Raw genomic sequence first — 23311 nt, 5'->3', positions numbered from 1 at the left:
TCATTCTCCCCAAGGGAGCCTGTACGTATGAAACACCAACTCCCCATTGTCCTTTCTCCTCAGTGCCCTTCAGCCACATCCAGTTTTGTGTCCCAGGCACCTCATCCAAGTCAAATCATACAGTATCTGTCCTTCTGTGACTGGTTGATTTCACCCAGCATAATGGCTTCCAGGTTCAATCCGTGTTGTAGCCTGTGTCAGAACTCACTTTTTTTTTAAGGCTGAATCATGTTCCATGGTGTAATAACATTTTGTTTATCCATTCATCTGTCAGTGGACACTTGGGTGGCTTCCACATTTTGGCTGTTGTGAGAAGTGCTGCTCTGAATATGGATACTTCTACTTTCAATTTTTGGGGGCATATAGGCAGAAGTGGAATTCTGTATTTAACATTTTAAGGAAGCAACATATCTTTTCCCCTACAAATAAACCATTTTTCTTTGTCCCTTCATAGGGCAGAACAAGATAGCCATTTATGGATCTACCTCATTTTGCTTATCCTTTTCCCCATGGATGGACATTTGCATAGTTTCTGGTTTTTGCCTATTATGAACACTGCTGCTGTGAATATACCTGTACATTTTTGCTTGTTTGAACCAGTGTTTTCAATTTTGGGGATATATGTCTAGGAGTATAATTGTTGAATCATATGGTAATTCTGCTTTGATCTATTTGAGTAAATGACAAATGTTTTACATCTAGACAGCACCATTTTCACAAACGAGGTTTAAGGGTTGGTTTCTCAACATCCTCTTGTTATTTTTAGTTTCCTTGATCATTGTGATTCTACTTGTGTAAAAGGACATCTAACTGGTTTAAATCTTCATTTCCATAAAGAATAATGATGTTTAACATCTGTTCATGTGCTATTCACCATTTGTATGGTTTCTCTGGAGAAGGGTCTATCCAAGTCTTTCATCCATTTTAAAAATGGGGCTGTCTTTTTATTGAGTTGTAAAAGCTCTTTACATATTCTGGGCAACAGATTCTTCTTAGATAAATAATGCACAAATATTTCCTTCCATTATGGGGGCTCTCATTTCACTTTCTGGATAGTATCTTCCGATGTACAAATACATATATTTTTACATTTATATATTTTATATAAATATATATGTAAATATGTAAATATTTATGTATATATTTATATTTACATTTCTTTTTTAAGAGTGAGTAGGAGAGACTGTACAAGTGGACAGGGGCAGAGGAAGAAGGAAAGAGAATCTTAAGCAGATCCCACACTCAGTGTCGAGCCTGACCTGGGGCTCAGTCTCATGACCCTGAGATCATGATCTGAGCACAAATTGAGAGTTGGGTTAACCAACTGAGCCACCCAGATGCCCAGGACATATTTTTAATTTTGAGGATATTATTTTGTCCATGGTTTTCTTTTCCTTCTCATGCTTTGCTATCAGATCTAAAAGCACTGCTAAATCCAAGGTTATGAAGATTTATCCCCATTCCTTTCTTCTAGAGTTTATAATTTTACCTCTTACATTTAAACTTTTAACTTATTTTGAGTTAATGTTTATATGTGGTGTGAGGTAAGGTCTAGTTCCATTCCTCTGTACATGGATAGGTGATTTTCTAGCACCTGTTGTTGAAAAGACCATTCTGTCCCCCCCCAGGGTAATGTTGTAAACCCTTGTCAAAATTCAGTGGACCATAGATGAAGAGATTTATTCCTGGGCACTCAGTTAAATCCCACTGATCTGTATGCACATTTTTTTTAAAAAATTAACGTATGTGTATGCATACTTTAAAAAATTTATTTTATTTATTTAAAATATTTTTAAATGTAAATGTATTATTTGTTTCAGAGTGAATGCATACCTTTACAACAGTGTCACAATGTTTTATTCACTGTTGCTTTGTACTAAGATTTGAACTTTGGAGGTATGAACTTTCACCTTCAATTTTCTTTTACAAGATGGTTTTAGCTATCTTGTGGTCCCTTAAAATTACATATGACTGTTATGGTTAGCTTGTACATTTCTTCCCAAAGGCCTTTGTGAAATTTCTTGGGAACACATTGAATTTCCACATTGCTTTGTGTACTGTTGCCATCTTATCAATAATATGTCTTTTCATCACCATGGGGTGTCCTCAGATTTATTTAAGTTTCCTTTACTTTCTTTCAGCAATGTTTTGTAAATTTCGGTGTATAAGATATACATCTTCATTACATCTATTCCTAAGTATTTTGTCAATGTTGATGTTCCCTAAAATAGAATTGTTTTCTTGAATTCCTTTTTGATTGATTAATTGCTAGTGTGTATAAATAAGAGAAATTTTTTTGTATTGATATTTTGTCTTGTAGCTTTGCAGAATTAGGGAACTGGCTGTAATCTTTTTTTTTTTTTTTTTTTTTTTTTTTTTTTATTCTTTAGGAAGCTCTCTGTGTAAGATGATGCCATCTCTGGCCTCTGAATAGACCTAGTTCTACTGTTTCCTTTCTCATGTGGATTCCTTATTACTTGCCTTATTGTTGTGGGTAGAATTTTCAGTATAATACTGAGCAAGGAGTGAAAGCCAGCATGATGGACTTGTTTGTGATTTCAGAGTAGAGCTATCAGTCCTTAAAATTGAGCATGATGTTTGATTAGGGTTAGGGTTGGGTTAGGGTTAGGGCTTAGGGTTAGGGTCTCCCTGTCTTCCCCTGTACAGAGCCCATTCTTCTCCGGTAACCAGCAGAATGATTTTTTCAGAACATAACCTTTGAGCCTCTCTGTGATCCACTCCCTGGCTGCCTGTCCTCTCCAGCCTTCCCTCTCCCACCATATCCCCCCCATCCCCATGGGCCTCCCAGGGTGTGGTTGTCTCACATCTGCCTTGGGCCAGACCCCAGGCCTTTGCCTTCCCTCTGCCCTCTGCCAGGAGTACTCTTCTCTCCCTTTGCTTCCATGTCTGGCTTGTTCCCCTGTTGACTGGACCTGGACCTGTCCCCCCGATCTGACTCATGTCTGCCAGCTACGTGTGGCCTTGTCCCCCATTTAAATGTAATGCCTGCTTTCCTTTTGTGAGCGATTTACTAAATGTCCAGGTATTGGGCAAGCACAGGGAAGTAACCTTAGTGCCTGTGTGAAAAAATCAGTCTCATGGCACCTGGGTGGCTCAGTCATTAAGCATCTGCCTTCAGCTCAGGTTGTGATCCTGGGGTCCTGAGATCAAACCCCACCATTATGGGCTCCCTGCTCAGCGGGGAGCATGCTTCTTCCTCTCCCACTCTCCCTGCTTGTGTTTCCTCTCTGGCTATCTCTCTCTCTGTCAAATAAGTAAAACCTTAAAAAAAAAAAAAAAATCAGTGTCAGACGGGCTCACCACTCTTGTTGACAATGGGGAAGCTGTTATCCCCGCAGGTAGTCCCTTAGAGAGACAAGACTTCCAACTTGTTGGGGCCCAGGAGATGTGGACTTAGACCTGGAAGCTTACACTCTTGGATTCATGGCTGGGGCCTAAGTAAGCCTCCCCTTCTTCCAGTGGTCCTCTTTCCCCGTCCATGCCCATGAGCTGGACCTGATTCCTGATCTGGGGGTGTTCAAGGGTGATGGCTCTTAGGAATAGCAGTGGTTGACTGATGGACTTTGTCAGCAAGAAACCCAGTAGCCTTCAAGGGAGGACCCTACGGGGGTGGAGACAGCTGTGGGGGCCAGCAACAACCCACTCAAAGCAAAGTGGGGCAGGAAGCCAGCCCTACTGATTCTAGCCAGCCTGTAGGCCATAGAAAGGAGGGCTGTGCCCAAAGGTGCTCCACTCCTGGCAGGTGGGGACAGGATCTGCAGGGGGTCAGCCAGGGGAGGGCACCTGCAGGTTTTGCCTGGGACCTTGGCACAGAGGGAGTGTTCCTGGCTCCAGCATGCTGGTTCCAGGTGGATTTGGTTTCCCGACTCTGAAGTCTCAGGCTCCCCTTTGTATTATGGGGTGCTGATGGCCCCCATCTCTGGGAACCAGAATGTAGGGAGGCCCTACAAGCTGTCTTGCTTGGGACAGGCTGGGGGAGTGGCTGTTGCTTAAAGCAGCCCCGGGCCTTTGCCCCCTTGAAGAAGGTGCACAAGTTCATGGCTCCTAGATCTGGGGTTCTACTGCCAGCCTCTGACACTTACCCTCCTCCCACCTTGTCCCTTGTCCCTGTAGATTAGTGATCTTCCTGGAGCTGTTCCTGAAGAGGGCAGAGAAGCCCATCATGGTGGAACACAGAGTCACCTACTAGGTTATCACCAACCAGCAGGCTGCCAGGCCTGTGTGCCCCCCTGGGAGGTCTGGAGGGTGGTGGTCCTCTAGGCCCCTAGCACCCCACACTGACAGGATGTGTCCATACAGCACATGGTGATGGTCAACCACTTCTGTGAGCAGTGTTCCTCCATGAGGTGGAAAACCTGATATGTGCAGATATGAACTTGAAGTTCTGTGACCATGTTGGCATGGAACTCCTGTCCCTCTTTTTGGTACCCCACACCCCAGTTTCTACTGGGTGTCCTATGAGCACTTCAGCTACCAGCACTGGCCACAGTCCCAGGCCCACATCCCCAGGGATCAGGGTGATGTTTACTACATGGGGTCCCTTTGTGCTATCCTGAGCAAAACTGTCAGAGCAGGGTTCCTATTTCTGTCCCCTTGAGGGAGACCATGGAACCAATCCCTGCCCACACAGGCATGTCCATAGCCCCCAGCTACACCCACACACAGGAGGCCTGTCTAGGAACACAGGGTTATCTCTTTGTGGCCACTATATTTTTATAACATCTGGGTCATTCGCAGCTGTGAATGGCTCCAGTTTTATGCCAGATGTTTTTCTGTGTCAATGCTGAGCAATGATCATTAAAAAAACAATCAAGGAAAAAGGCTTTCTTCCTGGGTCTACACAGACACTGCCTGGTGGGGATGGGAGTGATCCTGCAGTGTCCTTGGAGCCAGGATGGCCTCTGATCAGGTCTTCCTTCCCAGTACCTACACATAGTCACAGCCATGGGGCAGGGATGCACTGAGCCACCTCTCAGACCTTCAGTCCCCTGACCTCCAGAGGCCTTGGCTGTGGCTGCTAGCTCAGATTCCAGAGAAGCATGGAGCCCCCTGAATTATTCACAGTTTGCCTTGGTTTTATTTTTTATTTTTGATTTAATTTTTAAATTTTAAATTTTCAATTTATTGTCTGTACTGATATACTGATAGCACATCAGATTTTAATATAGTTTTCAGTGATTCATTAGTTGCCCAGTGCTCATCACAACATGTGCCCTCCTTAATAATTGTCACCCAGCTACCCTATCCCTCCACCGCCCCCTGCCTTTTGTAACCCTCAGTTTTGACCCCAGAGTCCAGAATGTCCATGGTTTGTCTCCCTCTCTGATTTCTTCCCATTTAGTTTTCCCTCCCTTCCCCTGGGGTCTTTGTCTCTATTCCTTATGTTCCACATATGAGTGAAACCGTATGATTCTTATCTTTCTTTGCTTGACTTATTTCATTCAGCATAATCCCCTCCAGTTCCATCCATGTTGATGCAAATGGTGGGTATTCATCCTTTCTGATGGCTGATGAATATTCCCTTGTATATATGGACCATAGCTTCTTATCCACTCACCTGCTGAAGGACATCTAGGCTCTTTCCACAATTTGGCTTTTGTGGACATTGCTGCTATGAATATTGGGGTGCCAGTGACCCTTCTTTTCACTACATCTGTATCATCAGGGTAAATACTCAGGAGTTCAATTGCTGGGTGATAGGGTAGCTCTATTTTCAACTTCTGGAGGAACCTCCAAACTGTTTTCCAGAGTGACTGCACCAGCTTGCATTCCCAAAAACAGTGTAAAATTTTCCCTTTTCTCCACAACCTCGTCAAGACTTGTTGTTTCCTGTCTTGTTAATTTTAGCCATTCTAACTGCTGTAAGGTGGTATCTCATTATAGTTTTGATTTGTATTTCCCTCATGTTGAGGGACGTTGAGCAATTTTTTTAATGTGTCTGTTGTGAGGCTTCTCAGTCTCCTCTGCTCCTCTCATTTTCCTCCTCGGCCTAAAGATGATCCCATCCAGTCTGCAGCTTTGAAGACAAGTTCAGTCCAGATGTCAGGAACCCTGGGGATCTCGGCCTAACCTACCCAATCTGTCCTGTCCATGTCAGGTGCCTACACCACGCTCCCCACCCCCAACAGCTGGACATCTACTCCTCTCACAGACGTCCCCATCTCAGGGAAGGGAAACACTATATCTAGACCCTTGGATTCCTCTGTGACTTGTTGCTTTCCAACAACTCTCCCAGTAGTGATGTGACTACTGGAGGACATGGGATGTCTAAACCATTTAAAGGCATATGTGAGTCTCTGCTGCCTAAGGCAATGTAAGAGTTGGGGCAAATAGAAACCAAGCAGAATCACTGAAAGGCTGAGTGATGAGGAGCTTTAGGGAAGAAGGACCTGGAAGCTCTGACCTATTCCCAACCCCCTGGGATACTGCATTTATGGGCTGGGTGCCTGCTCAGGGCCAACCTGAGAAGGCCCTAGGCTCTGCCCTCTGGTGATTGTCAGACATGACAACTAGGAAGTGAAAACATGCTAAAAGACCTGGCTGGTGCTTAAGGTGTATCTCAACACCCACACAGCCAGAGCCCTCCTTCTCATCTGCAGACTGGAAGTCGTTTTGTTTTGTTTGTTTCCAGAAGGAGAGAAGTTTCCAGATGTTTAAGGAAATCTCACCCAGTTGACAGCTGACCACCACATTCACAGACCAGACACTTCTATGGCCACACATGACAAGGGATACAGATTTGAAAAAATCAGTTCAGAAATGTCACTAAACCAACTGCAGAACTGCAGTGAGAGGAGCAGCAGCAGTGAACCCTGGGGAGGAGAAGAACTGGTATTTGATTTGCTGCATTACATTATTCGCAGTGTCCCAGATCCAAAGGCAGAGAGACAAGTGGTGGTGACACAGAAAAGGAATGTATTTCAGTGCAGCTGACATTGGATGACTGAGGCCTGGCATGGTCTCAAGGTGTTGAAAAGGCCTCTTTCACTCCGAAAGTGAGGGAGCTCCAAGCCTCTGCTATACATCTTGCCCTGCTCATCGCTTCCAGCTATCTGGTCCTGAGTTCTGTCCTTTTAATGAAATGGTCATCTAGTAAGTAACATGTTTCTCTGAGTTCCATGAGCCACTTGAGCAGACTATTCAAACCTGAGGAGGAGGTTGTGGGGCCCTCTAATCTGTAGCCATAGCTCAGAAACATGGATGATCTCTCTGCCCAGTCACTTACTGACCACTAAGTTAGGTACACAGAGACTAAGTGGCCACACATGACTAAGAACACAGGCTTGACAAGGTTAGTTCAGAAAAATCACTAAGCCAACTACTGTTGGCAACCACAATGAGCAGCAATAATGAATCCTAGGGTGGGGAGCATCTGACATTCAGGATGCTTCCATTATAATATTCATCATCACACCCCAAAGTTGTCAATGGGTCCAAGTCCCCCGGCTGGGGGTCAGGTAGCTTCTTACATCTTCCACCTCCCTCTCCCTGGCTCTCCCAGCCATGCACAGCTCTGTGCTGCTTGCCAGCAGAGGATGGTTCTAAACAAGGTCAGGAAGAAAGGATGGGTTTTCCTGATTCCCCCTGCCACCACTCCTCCCCCAGGGCTGCAAGAGAGAAAAGTTTTCTGCAACTTCTCTTAAGGTCCCTGGCTGGGTCTGGAAATTGACAAAGACAGATGAACAGAAGAAAAGCTGGCAAAGTGTATTGATTTTTTTGGTGGGATCCTCACAAAAACATGGAGACCAGCAGAGGCAATTGGAATAGACAGTTCCTCTACATTTTAGGCAAAGAAGCAATAAACGTGTGAAGAATTGAGAGACACAGGGGTTTGAGGTAGGGCTGGTAAACGGTAAACAATTAACTAGGAAGATAAAGGTTAGTTTAACCAGGTTTGTTCCTATACCCTTTGTGGCCCTAAATTCCTTGACTCTGGTGATAAGCATGTCGTCCCTGCAGTCTAGGGAGAGAACGTACCATGTGGGAGTAGTCTGACCTGCTTCATGGAAGAAGGGCTGATGGCTGGGAATCAGAGGGACCTTCTTGATTCTGCTCTATGCAAAATTCTTTCAGTTTCTATATTTAATTTATCAACGTGCCACATTTGGGGCAGTGTTGCCTATGACTTCCCACATGGTTGCCCTGTTGCTAAGGGTGGTCACCTCTCCTTGGAGAGATTGGGTGAGTGTGTGTAGATCTTACTTCAAGAAATTAACTTCATTTCCTGCAAATGTCTATGCAGTAGTAGAATCATACAATCACATGTCTCTCTGTGCCAGGCACTACCTAAGCTATTGGTGATTTCTTGCACTTGAGCTGAGTACAAAGGATTTAGGAGTAGGGGCTTGATGGGAGTTGCTAGGCCAGACTTTGTGTTTGGGGACACAGGCCATCCAGCCAAGCTTGTACTGAGCCTCAGGATGGGGCCTGTATGGAGACCCCAGCTGCAGATACTGCTGTCTGCTGATGCCCCTTCAGTCTGCTCCAGTACACCTGCTGCTGGGGGAGCACCTGCCCCCTCCTCTCCATCTGAGGGCTCTCTTCTGCACCAACCATGACATTCCCCTGCCAGTCACTGTCAGCCTACAGCCTGGGAGGGTGGATACCTCAACGACCTTCAGACCTGGGGACAGATCCAGTGGGGGTGGGACATAGTGTCCCAGCAGGCCTAAGCACCAGGTCCCCATGGTGCTCACTCTCTTCCTGGGGGCTCACTGTGCCACATCCTCCCTCAGGCTCCCTGGGCCCAACTCCTCTCCTCCTCAAGGACCACTCTTGGCCCAGGATGCAAACACTGGGACTGGGGGCAGGTCATCTGGACCTTCTGGACTTGCACTTCCACTTCCTTGCCCGTGACAGGGCGCAGGCTGGCCTCACAGACTCGTCAGAGGAGACCCAGTGCAGAAAGATGCAGGCTGCTTCAAGGGAGATGCCAGATGACTCCAGAAGGAATGCACAGGTCTTGCACAAAACATAGGGCTCATGGGGCCCAGTGTGGGATGTGGGCACCCATCCAAGGGGCATGGCGAATCCTGGTGAGGGTGGCCCTGGTTGGGGGAGGGGAGACCACAGAAGGGTCGCAGAAAAGGCAGGAGACAAGAAAGATGACAGGACAGAGCTTCCCAAGAGTTTGATGGAAGAGTGAGAGGATCCCAGAGACCCTTGGGAAAACTCGGAGGCCCTGGAGATGTTGGTTGAAACTTTGTCATTTGGTCAGAAAAGTTGTGCCACAAACCCCCAATCAACACTGGCTGATTTACTCTTTGTTGTTTCTAGGAATCAGGGCATATGGGCCATTAGCACTCACATTGCATGAAGTCTAGGATATATTTACTTTTCATCATTTTTCAGGACTAGATTTTTCTAGAGGAACTGCTAAGCATGGGCCTCTCCATTCTTTTCTTTGTGCGACTGGCCTCTGTTTTCAGGAGCAGATCCTGGTGCTCATCACCACTGCTAATCCCATCACCTGCTACAGTGGATATGACCAAATGGGTTCAGGGGGATGCTCACTGATGAAGCCACAGTGCTCAGTACAGAGCAGGGCCCTCAGCTCTTCTGCTGAATGAAGGAGGGTATGAAGGAGGAGGGCAGTGGAAGAAGGGTAAGGAGGGAGGGAAGGAAAAGTGAGAGGGAGGGAGGGATAGGGGAGGCAGGGAGAGATGGAGGAGAGAGAGGGAGAATGGCAGTGTGGGATGAGGGAGGATGAGAGTGGGGGGTGGGAGGGAAGGCAGGAGGATGGAAATTAGGGAGAAAGGAGGGAGGGAGGATGAGAAGGAGGGAGGGAGCAGAGTCAGGTGAAACTTTTCTCTGGCCTTGGGTTGTGAGCAAAGCATTTGCTCTCTGTGGTGTATCTTCCAGCTTTTTGCATTTCCCTGGTTTCTGTGTGGGCCACAGGAGGAACCAGCTGTGTCCTGTCTTGGGTCAGGTTGTGATATCCCAACAGGAACAGGGGTTTCAACCCCAAGATTGTGCCCATAATTCCTAAAGGGGCCTCTATGATTACATCTCATCTGTAATATCCGTCAGGGGTTTCAATATCAAATAAGGGAAATTTTATGTCACACAAACACAGAAAAAAAATGAGTCCCCTTTGAAAATAGGTGGGTAGATGCAAAGGCACATATTGTGTGATCCTACATACAGAACCATCCAGAACAGGTAAAGAAACAGAGAAGGCAGTTTAGAGCTTGCGAGAAGCCTGGCTGGAGGAGAAATGGGCAGGGAGGGCTTTGGGTTCAGGGTCAACTTTGGAGAAGGAGATATCCTGCAGCGATGTTCTGTGGTGTGGTGGCACAGCGTTGGGAATGTACTTAACACTTGTAACTTGTTCTAGTGAAAACAAGTAATTTTATTAAAAACAAATAATAAACAGTATGCAGAATATGGAAAGACCAAATAACAGTTAATATGTACCAGAGAGAAAGAATACACAGGTAGGGGATGAAACATTCCTGCAGGCCATCAGGGTTGGGGGATAGAACAAGGGATAATTGTACAATGAGCAGGGCTGTGGGCTCTGGATGTGACTCTGGGAGCCCTGAAGGAGCAGGTGTAGGGGTAGGGGTTGAGACAGGGGCAGGGACAAGAGCCAGGACAGATGTAAGAGCAGGAGCACAGGCTGGGACAGGGGAAGGCAGAGCGGCTCTGGCAGGAGCAAGGGCAGGGCAGGAACTGGGGCAGGGGCTGGGATAGAGGAAGGGGCAGGAGCAGGAACTGTAGCAAGAGTAGAGGCTGGGGCAGGGGCACACGCCAGCTTTTCTGGGAGAGTGTCAGGCTCTCCATGGGCAGATGGCTGGTCACCTACTGGCTCCTAGTCTCCTGCTGAAGTCTCTCCAGGCACCATCCCCCCTTCTGGAGCTTTAGATGAAGTTGGGGTTGGCTCTAGCTCTTCAGAGCTAGACCCAGGTATCCAGGCACCCACACTCCAGAGATAGCCCCCTGCCCACCTCATTTTGTTGGAGATCCTGGAATGAAAAACATGTCTGCATGCCTTTGCAGAGATAGAGCTCAGCCCAGGGCCTCACCGGACATCTTCCCAACTGCAGTCCACCCACTGGATTCTCTGAGCCCAGTCCTTTCTCCTGGCCCCACACCAGCCTCTGAGGTCTCTGGTCTGTGGGGCCTAGCACAGACCCATCCCAAGACACCCACATACACCCAGTCCTGGCCTTCTCTCCTTTAGACTCAGCCTTTGTGGGCTCCAGGTCCTGGACCACAGGGACAGTGGCCTTGGCAGTGTCAGAGGCCCTTCCAGGCAGTCCCCCATCCCTGCTCCTGGAGAGCCCCCTGTGGTCACTCCCTGTGACAGGGAGATGGAGCAGGTGTCCTCCAGCCTCCTTTCTGTTTCATCATCCCTGGTGTTCTGCAAAGACAGGAACTAGTAGCCGGCCCAGATGTATTACAGCCCTGCCGAGCCATTCTCACTGTCTTCCTGCCCAGTGCCCCTGCTGCTCCCAGATCAGATGCAGACCTGTGCATGCACAGCCCCACACCTGGGACAGGGACCCATGCCTGCAGGACATGGGATAAACCCTGGGGAGAAGCTCACAGCCCCCTATACCCCATCCCACCCAGCCACCCTTGACCTTGGATGTGAACATGACCTGCCCACTGGGCATCTGACCCCTAACCATCCTGCTCTTGAATGGGGTGGGTACACCCTTCATGAGCCTTCTTTACAAATACACATACACGCACGCACACATGCATGCATGGGGAGGGGAAGTGGAGCTGCACAGGTCGGATCAGAGCATATAGGGAGGGCTAGGGGCTGGTTCTGGGCCTCATGGTGTCACCTTTCTGTTCTTCCTGCCAAATGATCAGAGATGTCAGGGAGCCCTGATGTGACATCCCCAGTTAGGGAAAGTGTTTGCAGGGTGTGTTTTCCTCTGCCTGCAGACTCTGAACTTTGGGATACAACATGCAAACATGTTCTTCTTTCAAGGATCTCCAACAAAATGAACTGTGCCTGGGGCTGTCTCTGGAGTGTGGGTGACTGGTTACCTGGGTTTCAAATTCTGTTGGGTTCTGTTGTCAGGGAAGTGCGGTCACCACTTTCTAGGGACCTCTTACCTGACTTCCTTCTCACACCAGAGCCCCCTGAGGGCCCCAACCCCTCGCTGCTCAATATTCATCCTCTACCTCATGCCTCATCCATTCAGTGACACCCACACAGCTACCCACAGACCCTGTGAGGCCTGGGTGCAGACGGTATCCCTGCTGTGAGGACACAGAGCTGGGTTCAGACCAGGCTCCTGCTTATGCCCAGGACTGTGACCCTTGACAGACCCTCTGCCTGTCAAGGCCTCCCTATGCTCCCCATCTGCACAGTGAGCTCTTCTGTCTTCTACTCCTAGGGACACCATCAGTGGTAGGACCTCTACATACATTCCTGCTATCACAGGAGGCTGAGGCATGCACGTAGCAATGCAAGAATGAGTGGGGTCTGGGTGGGGCATAGAACACAGCTCAGAGAGGCCTGGGTATGCTCTGGGGTCCAGACAAAGCCACCTCCTCCTGCCTGTCTCCCACCCCCTGTGGGAATGTTGCGGTGAACTGATTCCGACCTTGTCCTCTCACAACACAGACTTCCAGGGGATCCCATTAGGTTTAGGCCCAGGCCCCAGGGCCTCATCTGCACCCATGTGCTGGACAGTCCCCACAGTGGTTCCTGGCACTCCTGAATCCTGGCACACACCCCTGTGGAATTCTCTCCCCTCTAGGGTGGATGGCCTGTGTGACTACGCTCTAAGGAATAGAATGGAGCAAAATGATAGGATGTTGTTTCCAACCTGAATGAAGAAAGTCTGTTCTTCTGGTTCCATCTCTTGTGTTCATTCTCTGTCTGTGTCTTCTCTGTGTGTCTCTTCCATGAGCAAGTCCTAGGGGCTCTGCAGGCGATGTGAGAAACCTCAGAAGCCTATCTTTTCCCCATTTCCCTCTCCTGTCCTGGTGGTTGGTTCATTCCTAAGGCCTCCTCACCCTGACCAGAGCACTGACTCTGGAACCTCTTCCAAATGGGGTCCCTGAGGCTGCAAAAAGGAGGGTCCTGATCTTGGTCCCCAGACCAGTGGTGCAGTGCTCTGTCATGTTCTGGAAACCCAAGTCTTCAGGGCCCCAAGCCCACAGGTTGTCCTCTGCTCAGGACCTCGAGGGACTACAAAGCATTTTCCCAGGACTGGGAGCACAGTGGGTCAGGGATGAAGATCCAAGGCCAACAGAATTTTCTACAAGCCTGTGGGACCCTAGGTATCTCCCATCTCTACAGCCCAATTGACAAGAGTAAGCTGAGGCCTTTTGTGCTATAGCCACATCTGGACTTGGGTGGTGGTGGGGATCTCTTCCTACTTCCAGTAGCCCAGGATGGTAATGGATACCAGACCCTAGACCCTGTCCTCTCTCAGTGCCCTGGAGCCGCTAGATTTCCTGGGGCTGGAAGGAGGACTAACTATAATGACTGGGCTGCAGGAGATGTGGGGCCTCATGGAGGGTGAAGGATGGGGCAGGGGTTGAGTCCTGGGGCCACTGCTCATGTCTCAAAAGGGCTGAAATCCCTCAATGCCCAAGGGGTCCCTCATTACAGTAACAACTGTGCATTACAGTAACTCACACTCGGCCATCCTCGTGGAGGGCCCCTCCTCCCTGGCTTCTGGGCCTCGCTCTCCACTTCTGTGCAGTATAGTGATGCTGAATGTTTGCTTCCATGGCAGGATGTGGGGTGCTGGTGATTGACCTAAGCTGGGCACAGAGTCTGGATTGCAGAGTGCAGTGGGGATGGTGAACGTGTCACCAGTTAGCACCCCTTCCCCTAAAAGCAATTCAGTCCTCCCATGCAACCGCCAGGCCCCTGGGAGACCACACTCCTGACAACAGGTCCCTGTATATGGCTCTTCCTCAGCAGTGAGACAGGGTGCAGACCCTAGGACATGGGGCCAGCGCCTGCCTCTGAGGGCACAAGAACAAGGAAGACATTCCCTGGGGTCCCCCAAGGCCACATAAAAGGAGAGGTGGATGCCCCCAAACAGGACATTGCAATTCTGCTTCTGTTAGAAACTGAGCATTGGGGTTTTGTTCTTTCACTTGCTGGGCTGATGAGACACACAAGCTCTCCATGACTCCTCCTTGAATGAAGAGCTCTTGCAGGCTCTTGATCATTCTAGACCTGGGGAGGGGAGAGGGGCCTGTCCCCTCCCTGGGTCCTAAAGGAGTTCTGTCCTCCCAAAGACAGGATCATTTCAGGTCATGGTCCTGGGCCAGGATGGGAGAGAGCGCCTCACAGCTCCTGACTCTGGGGCTGAGAGGGCCTTTCTCAGGCACAGCAATGCCCAGTGAATGCGGGGACATCAGAAAGAACACATGGGTAACCCAGGTTCTGCCCCAGGATGGTGGCTGCCTTCCCCAGATCCAGAGGAAAAGGGACATCCTCTGGGTGGGGGTCCTCTGATCCACAAGCAGGCCCTGGAAGGGGTTAGTCCACCCCTGAAAGTGCACCAGCACTGAGTGGATCAATCACTGTCCACACATGAACATGGACAATGTGCTAAGGAAGCGCCAGAGGTGATCCTGTGCAAATGGCCTGTGGTCAGCGGGGCTTGCAGTTTCAGTACCCTCCAGCAGGCTCCTTTTACCTGGATGGGAATCCTCCTGGTGTCTCTGTCCTTGGAGCTTCCTTCCTGCTGGTTTCAGTACCAAGGGAGAGACTTTGGTATGACATCAAAGGCTCCACCCAGCCTCCCTCCTTCTGTACACACCCCTGCTCCCCAAGAAGCAGGGGCTACTGCTCCTATATGCCCCATGTAAGGCTGGTTTAAGGCACTCATTCCCTCCAAGGCCCAGCCGCTCTGGCTCTGTCACATACACAGTGGCCATGGCTGCCTGGCTGGGCCAGGAGTCCCAGGGGGCTCTCCTTTCCCAGGATCAGGGTTCATAGTCCTGGCCAGAGAAAGAAGTCCCATCTATCCTCTGCTAGAGAAGATGAATTCCTGCGCCAGGAGGCCTTTGGGTGCCTGAGGACATGGGGGTAACCTGGGGATACCCTTTGATGGGCACCTCTGTCTGAGAAAACAGTAAGCAGCACCCCTCCCAGGCCGCAGATGCACCCATCATCTATCAGTGCTTGTACTCAGACTCACCCCAGGAAACTCGGGCATGATTTTTCATAGATATATTTTCAAGAGTGTTCAGAACAGTGGTGGTGGAGATAGCAGGGAATGCCCAATATTAATGCCCAATGAGATGGGTGGTGGCTCAGTTGATTAAGCCACCAACTCGAATTTGGCTCAGGACATGATCTCACAGTGTGGGATCGAGCCCCATGTAGCGTCTGCGTTCAGTGCAGTGTGGGCTCATAATTTGCTCTTCTGCTTCCTGCCTCTCCCACCACTCAAGTGCCACACTCTCTTTCTCTCCCTAAAATAAATTAATAAAATCTTTATAAAAATGTAATCCTACAGAATGTACTTTTAAAAAATTGTAAAAAATCCTAACATTGATTTTACCATTTTAAACATTTTTTTGTATAAAGTCCAGTAGTGTTAAGTATATTTACACTGCTGTGAAAAATATCTTGAGAATATTTCATCATGCAGATCTTAAATTCTCTTCCCACTGTTGTTTTTCACATAGAAACCATATTTATTCTTTCTTTCTTTCTTTCTTTCTTTCTTTCTTTCTTTATTTATTTATGTTCAGTTAGCCAGCATATAGTACATTAGTTTTTGATGTAGTGTTCAAGGATTCATTAGTTGTGTGTTACACCCAGTACCCATCACAACACGTGCCCTCCTTAACACCCATCACCCTGTTACCCCATCCCCCTCCCCTCTGTAACCCTCAGTTTGGTTCCCAGAGTCCCGAGTCTCTCATGGTTTGTCTCCCTCTCTAATTTCTTCTCATTCATTTCTCCCTTTCTTCCCCTATGGTCTTCCACACTATTTCTTACATTTTACATATGAGTGAAACCATATGGTAATTGTCCTTCTCTGACTAATTTCATTCAGGATACTCCCATCCAGGTCCATGCATGTTGATGCAAATGATACGTATTCATCCTTTCTAATGGCTGAGGAATATTACATTGTATATATGAACCACATCTTCTTTATCCATTTATCTGTTGAAGGTCATCTTGGCTCCTTCTACAGTTTGGCTATTGTGGACATTGCTGCTATGAACATTGGGGCACAGGTGCCCCTTCTTTTCACTATGTCTGCATCTTTGTTGTAAATACCCTGTAATGAAATTGCTGAGTGGTAGGGTAGTTCTATTTTTAACATCTTGAGGAACCTCCATACTGTTTTTCAGAATGGTTGCACCAGCTTTCTTTCTCACCAAGAGTGTAGGAGGATTCCCCTTTCTCCACATCCTTGCCAGCATCTGTTGTTTCCTGACTTGTTAATTTTGGCCATTGTGAAAGATGGTATCTCATTGTGTTTTTTTTTTTTTTTTTTTTTTTGTTATGTTCTTTTTTTTATTTTTTTTATTTTTTATAAACATATATTTTTTATATACATATATTTTTATCCCCAGGTCTGTGAATCACCAGGTTTACACACTTCACAGCACTCACCAAATCACATACCCTCCCCAATGTCCATAATCCCACCCCCTTCTCCCCAACCCCCTCCCCCCGGCAACCCTCAGTTTGTTTTGTGAGATTAAGAGTCACTTATGGTTTGTCTCCCTCCCAATCCCATCTTGTTTCATTTATGTTTTTTATTTATATTCCCCTGATGGCAAGTGATGTTGAACATGTTGCCATGTGTCTGTTAGCCATTTGCATGTCTTTGGAGAAATGTCTGTTCATGTCTTCTTCCCATTTCTTGGTTGGATTATTTCTTTTTTGGGTGTTGAGTTTGAGAAGTTCTTTATGGATCTTGAATATCAGCCCTTTATATGACATGTCATTTCCAAACATCTCCCATTCCATGTGTTGCCTCTTCGTTTTGTTCACTGTTTCCTTTGATGTACAGAAGCATTTTATCTGATGAAGTCCCAATAGTTCATTTTTTATTTTTTTCCCCTTGCCTTTGGTGATGTGTCTAGGAAGAAGTTGCTGTGGCTGATGTTGAAGAGGTGACTGCCTATGTTCTCCTCTAGGATTTTGAATGATTCCTGTCTCACACTGAGGTCTTCTATCCATTCTGAATTTATCTTTGTGTGTGATGTAAGAGAATGGTTGAATTTCAATCTTCTGGATGTAGCTGTCCAATTTTCCCAGCACCATTAATTGGAGAGACTGTCTTTTTTCCATTGGATATTCATTCATGCTTTGTCAAAGATGAGTTGATCATAGAGTGGAGGGTCCATTTCTGGGGTATCTATTCTGTTCCATTGATCTATACATCTGTTTTTGTGTGAATACCAGGCTGTCACAGCTTTGTAACAAAACTTAAAGTCAGATATTGTGATGTCTCCCAGCTTTGGTTTTCTTTTCAACATTTCTCTGGCTCTGTGGGGTCTTTTCCGGTTCCATATAAGTTTTAGGATTGTTTGTTCCAGCTCCATGAAAAATACCAATGTTATTTTAATAGGGATGGTGTTGAAAGTGTAAATTGCTCTGGGCAACATAGACATTTTAGCCATATTTATTCTTTCAATCCATGAGCATGAAATGGTTTTCCATCTTTTTGTGTCTTCCTCCATTTCTTTCCTAAGTGTTATTTAGTTTCTGGAGTATAGATCCTTTGCCTCTTTGGTTAGATTTATTTCAAAGTGTCTTACAGTTTTGGGTGCTATTAGAAATGGAATAGACTCCCTAATTTCTCTTTCTACCATTACATTGTTAGTGTATAGGAAAGCAACAGATTTTTGTACATTGTTTTTTTTTATCCTGCCACATTACTGAATTGCTGTATGACTTCTAGTAATTTGGGAGTGAGTCTTTGGGTTTTCCACATAAAGTATCATGTCACTTGTGAAGAGAGACTGACTTCTTTGCCAATTTGAATGCCTTTTATTTCTTTTTGCAGTCAGATTGCTGAGGCTAGGACTTCTAGTATTATGTTGAACAATAGTGATGAGAGTGGGTATCCCTGTTTTGTTCCTACTCTTAAGGAAAAAGCCCTCAGCTTTTCACCATTGAGAATCATATTCTCTGTGGACTTTTCATAGATGGTTTTTATGAAACTCAGGAATGTCCCCTCTATCACTACACTCTGAAGAGCTTTAATCAGGAAAGGGTGCTGTATTTTGTCAAGTGCTTTTTCTGCATTAACTGAGAGGATCCTATGGTTCTTGTGTTTTCTTTTATTAGTGTGCTCTATCATGTTGATTGATATGCAAATGTTCAACCATGCTTGCATTCCAGTAATAAATTCCAGCTTTTCATGGTGGATAATCCTTTTAATGTACTGTTGGATCCTATTGGCTAGGATCTTGAGTATTTTGGCATCCACGTTCATCAGGGATATTGGTCTGTAATTCTCCTTTTTTATGGGGTCTTTGCCTGGTTTTGGAATTAAGGTAATGCTGGCCTCATAGAATGAGTTTGGAAGTTTTCCTCCTGTTTCTATTTTTTGAAACAGCTTCAGAAGAATAGGTATTATTTCTTCTTTGAATGACAGTCTTGCTGGATAAGGTATCCTTGGCTGCGTGTTCTTCTCATTGAGTATCCTTAATATGTCTTGGCAGCCCTTTCTGGCTTGTTAGGTCTCTGTGGACAGGTCTGACATTATTCTGATGTTCCTCCCTCCATACATAGGAGATCTCTTCTCCTGGGCTGCTTTCTAGATTGCTTTCTTGGTTCTAAGATTAAATTCTAAGATTTGTAAGTTTTTCATTTTTAATTCTAATAGTGTATTTATAGACTATTTTATATTTTCTATGTATACCCTCATATTATCTGTGAATAGTCACAATTATTGTCTCACTTCTTATTCTTTTTTTTTCTCTTGCCATATAACACTTGGTACATTCTCCAAAGCAATGTTGACTAGAGTAGTGTTGTTGATTTTAATATACCTTTCTCAATATCTGCAAAAAAAAGCAGATGAAGCATTGGTAACAAAGTGGCCTAATTGACATATATGGAACATTACATATGAAGTACAGAATACATTATTTTCAGATGGTTCTAGGATATGTACCGAAGTAGACAAAATTTTGGGCCATGAAGCAAGTCTACACATTTTAAAGCCCAAAATTAACTAGATTATATTCTTAGATCACAGTGGAATTGAGCCATAGTCATAATAGAAAAACAAAACAAAACAACAAAAGAAAACAGGGAGACCCTCAATGTTTAAAAATCAAATGAAACTTTGGTACATATCCTAAGGGTCAGTGAGGGAATCACAAGGGAAATTCTCAAGCTTTCCTACATCAGAGCTTCCAGACAATGTCACTCAATCTGTGAAGAGCAATATAATTAGCTAGACAGGAGTTAAACCTTAAGTCAGAGTTCTGCCTGCCTCAGCCACACCTGGCAGCCTTGGCCTGTGGTCCCCCCACAGTAGCCCTTTTTGGTAGCCCTGAGCTAAGAGGGACAACATGGCCATATGGAAATGGGGAGCTCCCCACTCCTAGTGCTGATGGTGTCTCCAACCCAAGATGCCCTTTCTGGTGGCCCTGAGCAATGGGAGACAACAGGGCTGATGGAAATGGGAAGTTCCACACCCATAGTGATGAGGGTGCTATTGTATTGTACTTACCAGTCCAACAGCATGCTTTTCTGAATGAAATATGACACAATAGCAGGTTCTTGACCTTCCTTAAGGTTTGAAAATCATCTTGTGAGTCATCTATCAGAAATATGGATTCAACGTGTGCTCTTTCTTCTGGAAAAAAAGCACCTGCTCTTGAGAGCCATCACAGCAGCTCTTTGTGGAGTTCTTCCTCTTAAACTTCCAAACTATGAAGTAGATATTATTAGTCACATTTTCTAGATGGGTAGACAGGGGATCAGAGATGATTTGAGTCACAGAGGATTTTAGTGTCAGAAACCTAAATGGATCCTCAAACTGACTCCAAATCCATTTTGGATTTAGACTTCAAATCCATATTCCATACACGGTACTGTTTCCCTCTTATCTCTGGTTTTCTCGGTCTGGAAACATCTCAAGTCTCGGGATTTTCTTGTTGTGTCGTCAACTGGAATATTTTCAGCTGGCCTTTTTACCTCTGTCTATCACGATCATTAAGAGCAGAGAAACTCTGAGTAAGATACTCAAAGATCCCTAAGGATAGATACATTATAATATTTTTCTGATAAATAGTATTTAAAGACACTCAGTGCAGCCTCTTCTGCAAAGTGAGACAATGCTTGGAAACATTACTAAACTGTTCCTTTACCCACAATTGCTTACTTCCCAACCATCATAGTGTTTATATAGTATGACTATGATTTACATTAGTCAAAATCTTCAGGGAAAGAACTAAGACAGTGTATCCAAGTTTTAGTGGGACTCCATATTTAAATTAGTATTGTGACAATGAGCTATACGGCTTTATTCTGTAATTCAAGGGAATGGTGCTAGACATCTATTAAGATGGCAGGAGGTTCTAAAATTCTGACTTTAACTTATCTGTGTGCTTCAGATATTTGGGCAGAAGAAAGGGGGGATCCCAGCTTCTGTACACACCTCTGTTACCTCTGTTGACCATGGACCAGGTAACCTTCTGTGAGCATCATTTTGATTTCTTAGTAGTATTTTTTTTTCTTTATTTCATTTTTTTCAGTGTTCCAAGATTCAATGCCCTCCTTAATACCTACCACCAGGCTCACCCAATCCCCTAGCCTCCTCCCCTTCAAACCCTTGGTTTGTTTGGTTTGTTTCTCAGAGTCCACAGTCTCTCATGGTTTGCCTTCCCCTCTGATTTCCCCCAACTCCCTTCTCCTCTCCTTCTCCCAACTTCCTCCCTGTTATTCCTTATATTCCACAAGTAAATGAAACCATATAATAATTGACTCTCTCAACTTGACTGATTTCACTCAGCATAATCTGCTCCAGTCCCATCCCTGTTGATAGAAAAATTGGGTATTCATCCTTTCCGATGGAGGCTTAGTAGTATTGTTAAAGGTGCTTTTGTCTCAAGTTCCTTTCTTTAGTGCTAATTAGAATGCTAATGGAGATTTTTGTCTTTTACTATCCATGGGCCTGCATCCTGGGCTCAGGGAAGCTCTCCTTTAACAATTAACCATGCTCAAAATGACTGAACAAAATCTCAGAGCATGGGCATACTTCTGCACCAAGTACATATTGTATATCTCCTTGGAGAAGAAAAACATAACCAAAGAATACCATTGGAAACATAAAGATAAGAAAAACAAAAGAACCTCTCCTGCTCCCATAAGATTAAAGTCATACTGACTTGCACATACTGAAAACATAAGAAAAAGTCTGTAACTTTCGGGAATGTTCTTCCTCAGGATGATGTGTAACTCTGCATGTAAAACGAAACAGAACGAATATAGAAACCTGCCCCAAATGTTCCTCCCCCAGAGCATTCTCTTCCTTGTGAAGATTGTGTCTCCCAGGCAGCTGTCTTGACTTGGGTTTGAATAAACTCTCTTCTTTTCTCTCTAAAATGTTTGAAAGGGTTTGATACTTCAGTGTCAACAGTAACAATGTGTTTTCTTTTTAAGTGAAAAATCAATGCTCCTTGTTCACAACTCCAATAACACAGACGGGCAGTTGTTCTTGTTCATCCTGGTGCTTCCCTGCAGAACCAAGCATATGTATATATATTCCAGCACAAATGGGCTCATCCCAGAAGGATGCTTGGAAGGTCTGAGAAACACTATTCACTCCATGGGTGAGACCAGAAGGTAAAGCTCCTCCCGTGTAGAACTTTACTTTTTGGGTCTTAAAATTGCCTTAGAAATGTGGGAAACTATTGCATTTCTTAAAGCCCAAGCTTAGGAGGGTCTGAGAACAGCTGACCTTGCTGGGAGCCAGAAACAGCTCCTCAGGCAGGGCTGGTGCAGGAAGGAAAGGGGCAGAGCTCTGAGGGTGATCTGCAGTCAGAAGAATCCCTGGAAGTGGCCAGATGTCTGGTGGGGGGGCCCTGCCCAAGACCTGCAACATGCCTGCCCCACCAAGCTAGGTTTAGGGTGAGGAGGTGCCTCCTAGAGTACCTGCAAGAGCAGGAAGATGCTGGTGTAAGGGCGGGTCACCTGGTACAGGCAGGCATGGCATCCAGTGGTCTAGGGCACCGCCCTGCCCAACTTATCAGCACGTGGGGGTAGACCCCAGAGCTGCCTTAGGATGCAGAGGCGAGGCAGGCAAAGGGGCATTGTGAGAGATCCTGGGCAGGTGTCCTGACTTGGTGAGTGCAGGCTGTGTGCTGGGGTGGGGGTCCTTGGTGTAGGGTCCTCAAAAGATGCATGAAGTGAGTTCATCATGGGACTCACATGGGTTTTCTTTTTCCCTTGAAATTCTCTTCTGCCTGAAGTCCATCATGCCTATCCCCAAACCCCTGAATTCCAGGGCGTCCACTCACCCAAGCTTTTGTGGGATGGGTTGTGGACATTTCAGGGTTTCCTGTGATCCCCAGGAAGAGTGCATGTCAACACAGCACACAGTCCCCAACTTCAGTGGGGTGCCTCCCGTTCCCTGGCACAGTGCAGATAATGGAACTTGAGCAGCACTCCAAGTTCAGCAGGGTGTCTCCTGTTCCCCACCCCCCACAGGTGTGGCACTAACAAGCCCCGTGTCCCATGGGATGGTGGTAATGGGCTGTTAGGATCCTACAGGAGCCTCCTCCAGATGGGGGCCTGGAAGCTGCAGGAAACCAGATCCCACTCAAGTTGCATGAGAAACAGGTAAGTTGAGGTGTTCATTTGGAAGGATAATTTCACTTTTTCAAAAAAGACAAAGTCATTGGCCTACTTTAGAATGTAGATAATTACTTTTGATGGCTGCATAGTATTCCATTGTGTGTATATACCACATCTTCTTTATCCATCAATCCGTTGATAGACATCTAGGTTCTTTCCATAGTTTTGCTATTGTAGACATTGCTGCTATAAATATTCGGGTGCATGTGCCTCTTCGTATCACTGTTTGTATCTTTAGGGTAAATACCCAGTAATGCAATTGCTGGGTCATAGGGTAGTTCTATACGACGTGGATGGAACTAGAGGGTATCATGCTTAGCAAAATAAGTCAGTCTGAGGAAGACAACTCTCATATGATCTCCCTGATATGAGGAAGTGGAGATGCAACATGGGGGGTTAAGGGAGTAGGAGGAGAATAAATGAAGCAAGATGGGATTGGGAGGGAGAAAAACCATAAGTGACTCTTAATCTCACAAAACAAACTGAGGGTTGCTGGGGGGAGGGGGATTG

Source organism: Mustela lutreola, chromosome 1, assembly GCF_030435805.1.
Source record: "Mustela lutreola isolate mMusLut2 chromosome 1, mMusLut2.pri, whole genome shotgun sequence".
NCBI classification, from domain to species: Eukaryota; Metazoa; Chordata; class Mammalia; order Carnivora; family Mustelidae; genus Mustela; species Mustela lutreola.
This window is presented reverse-complemented; position numbering follows the sequence as displayed.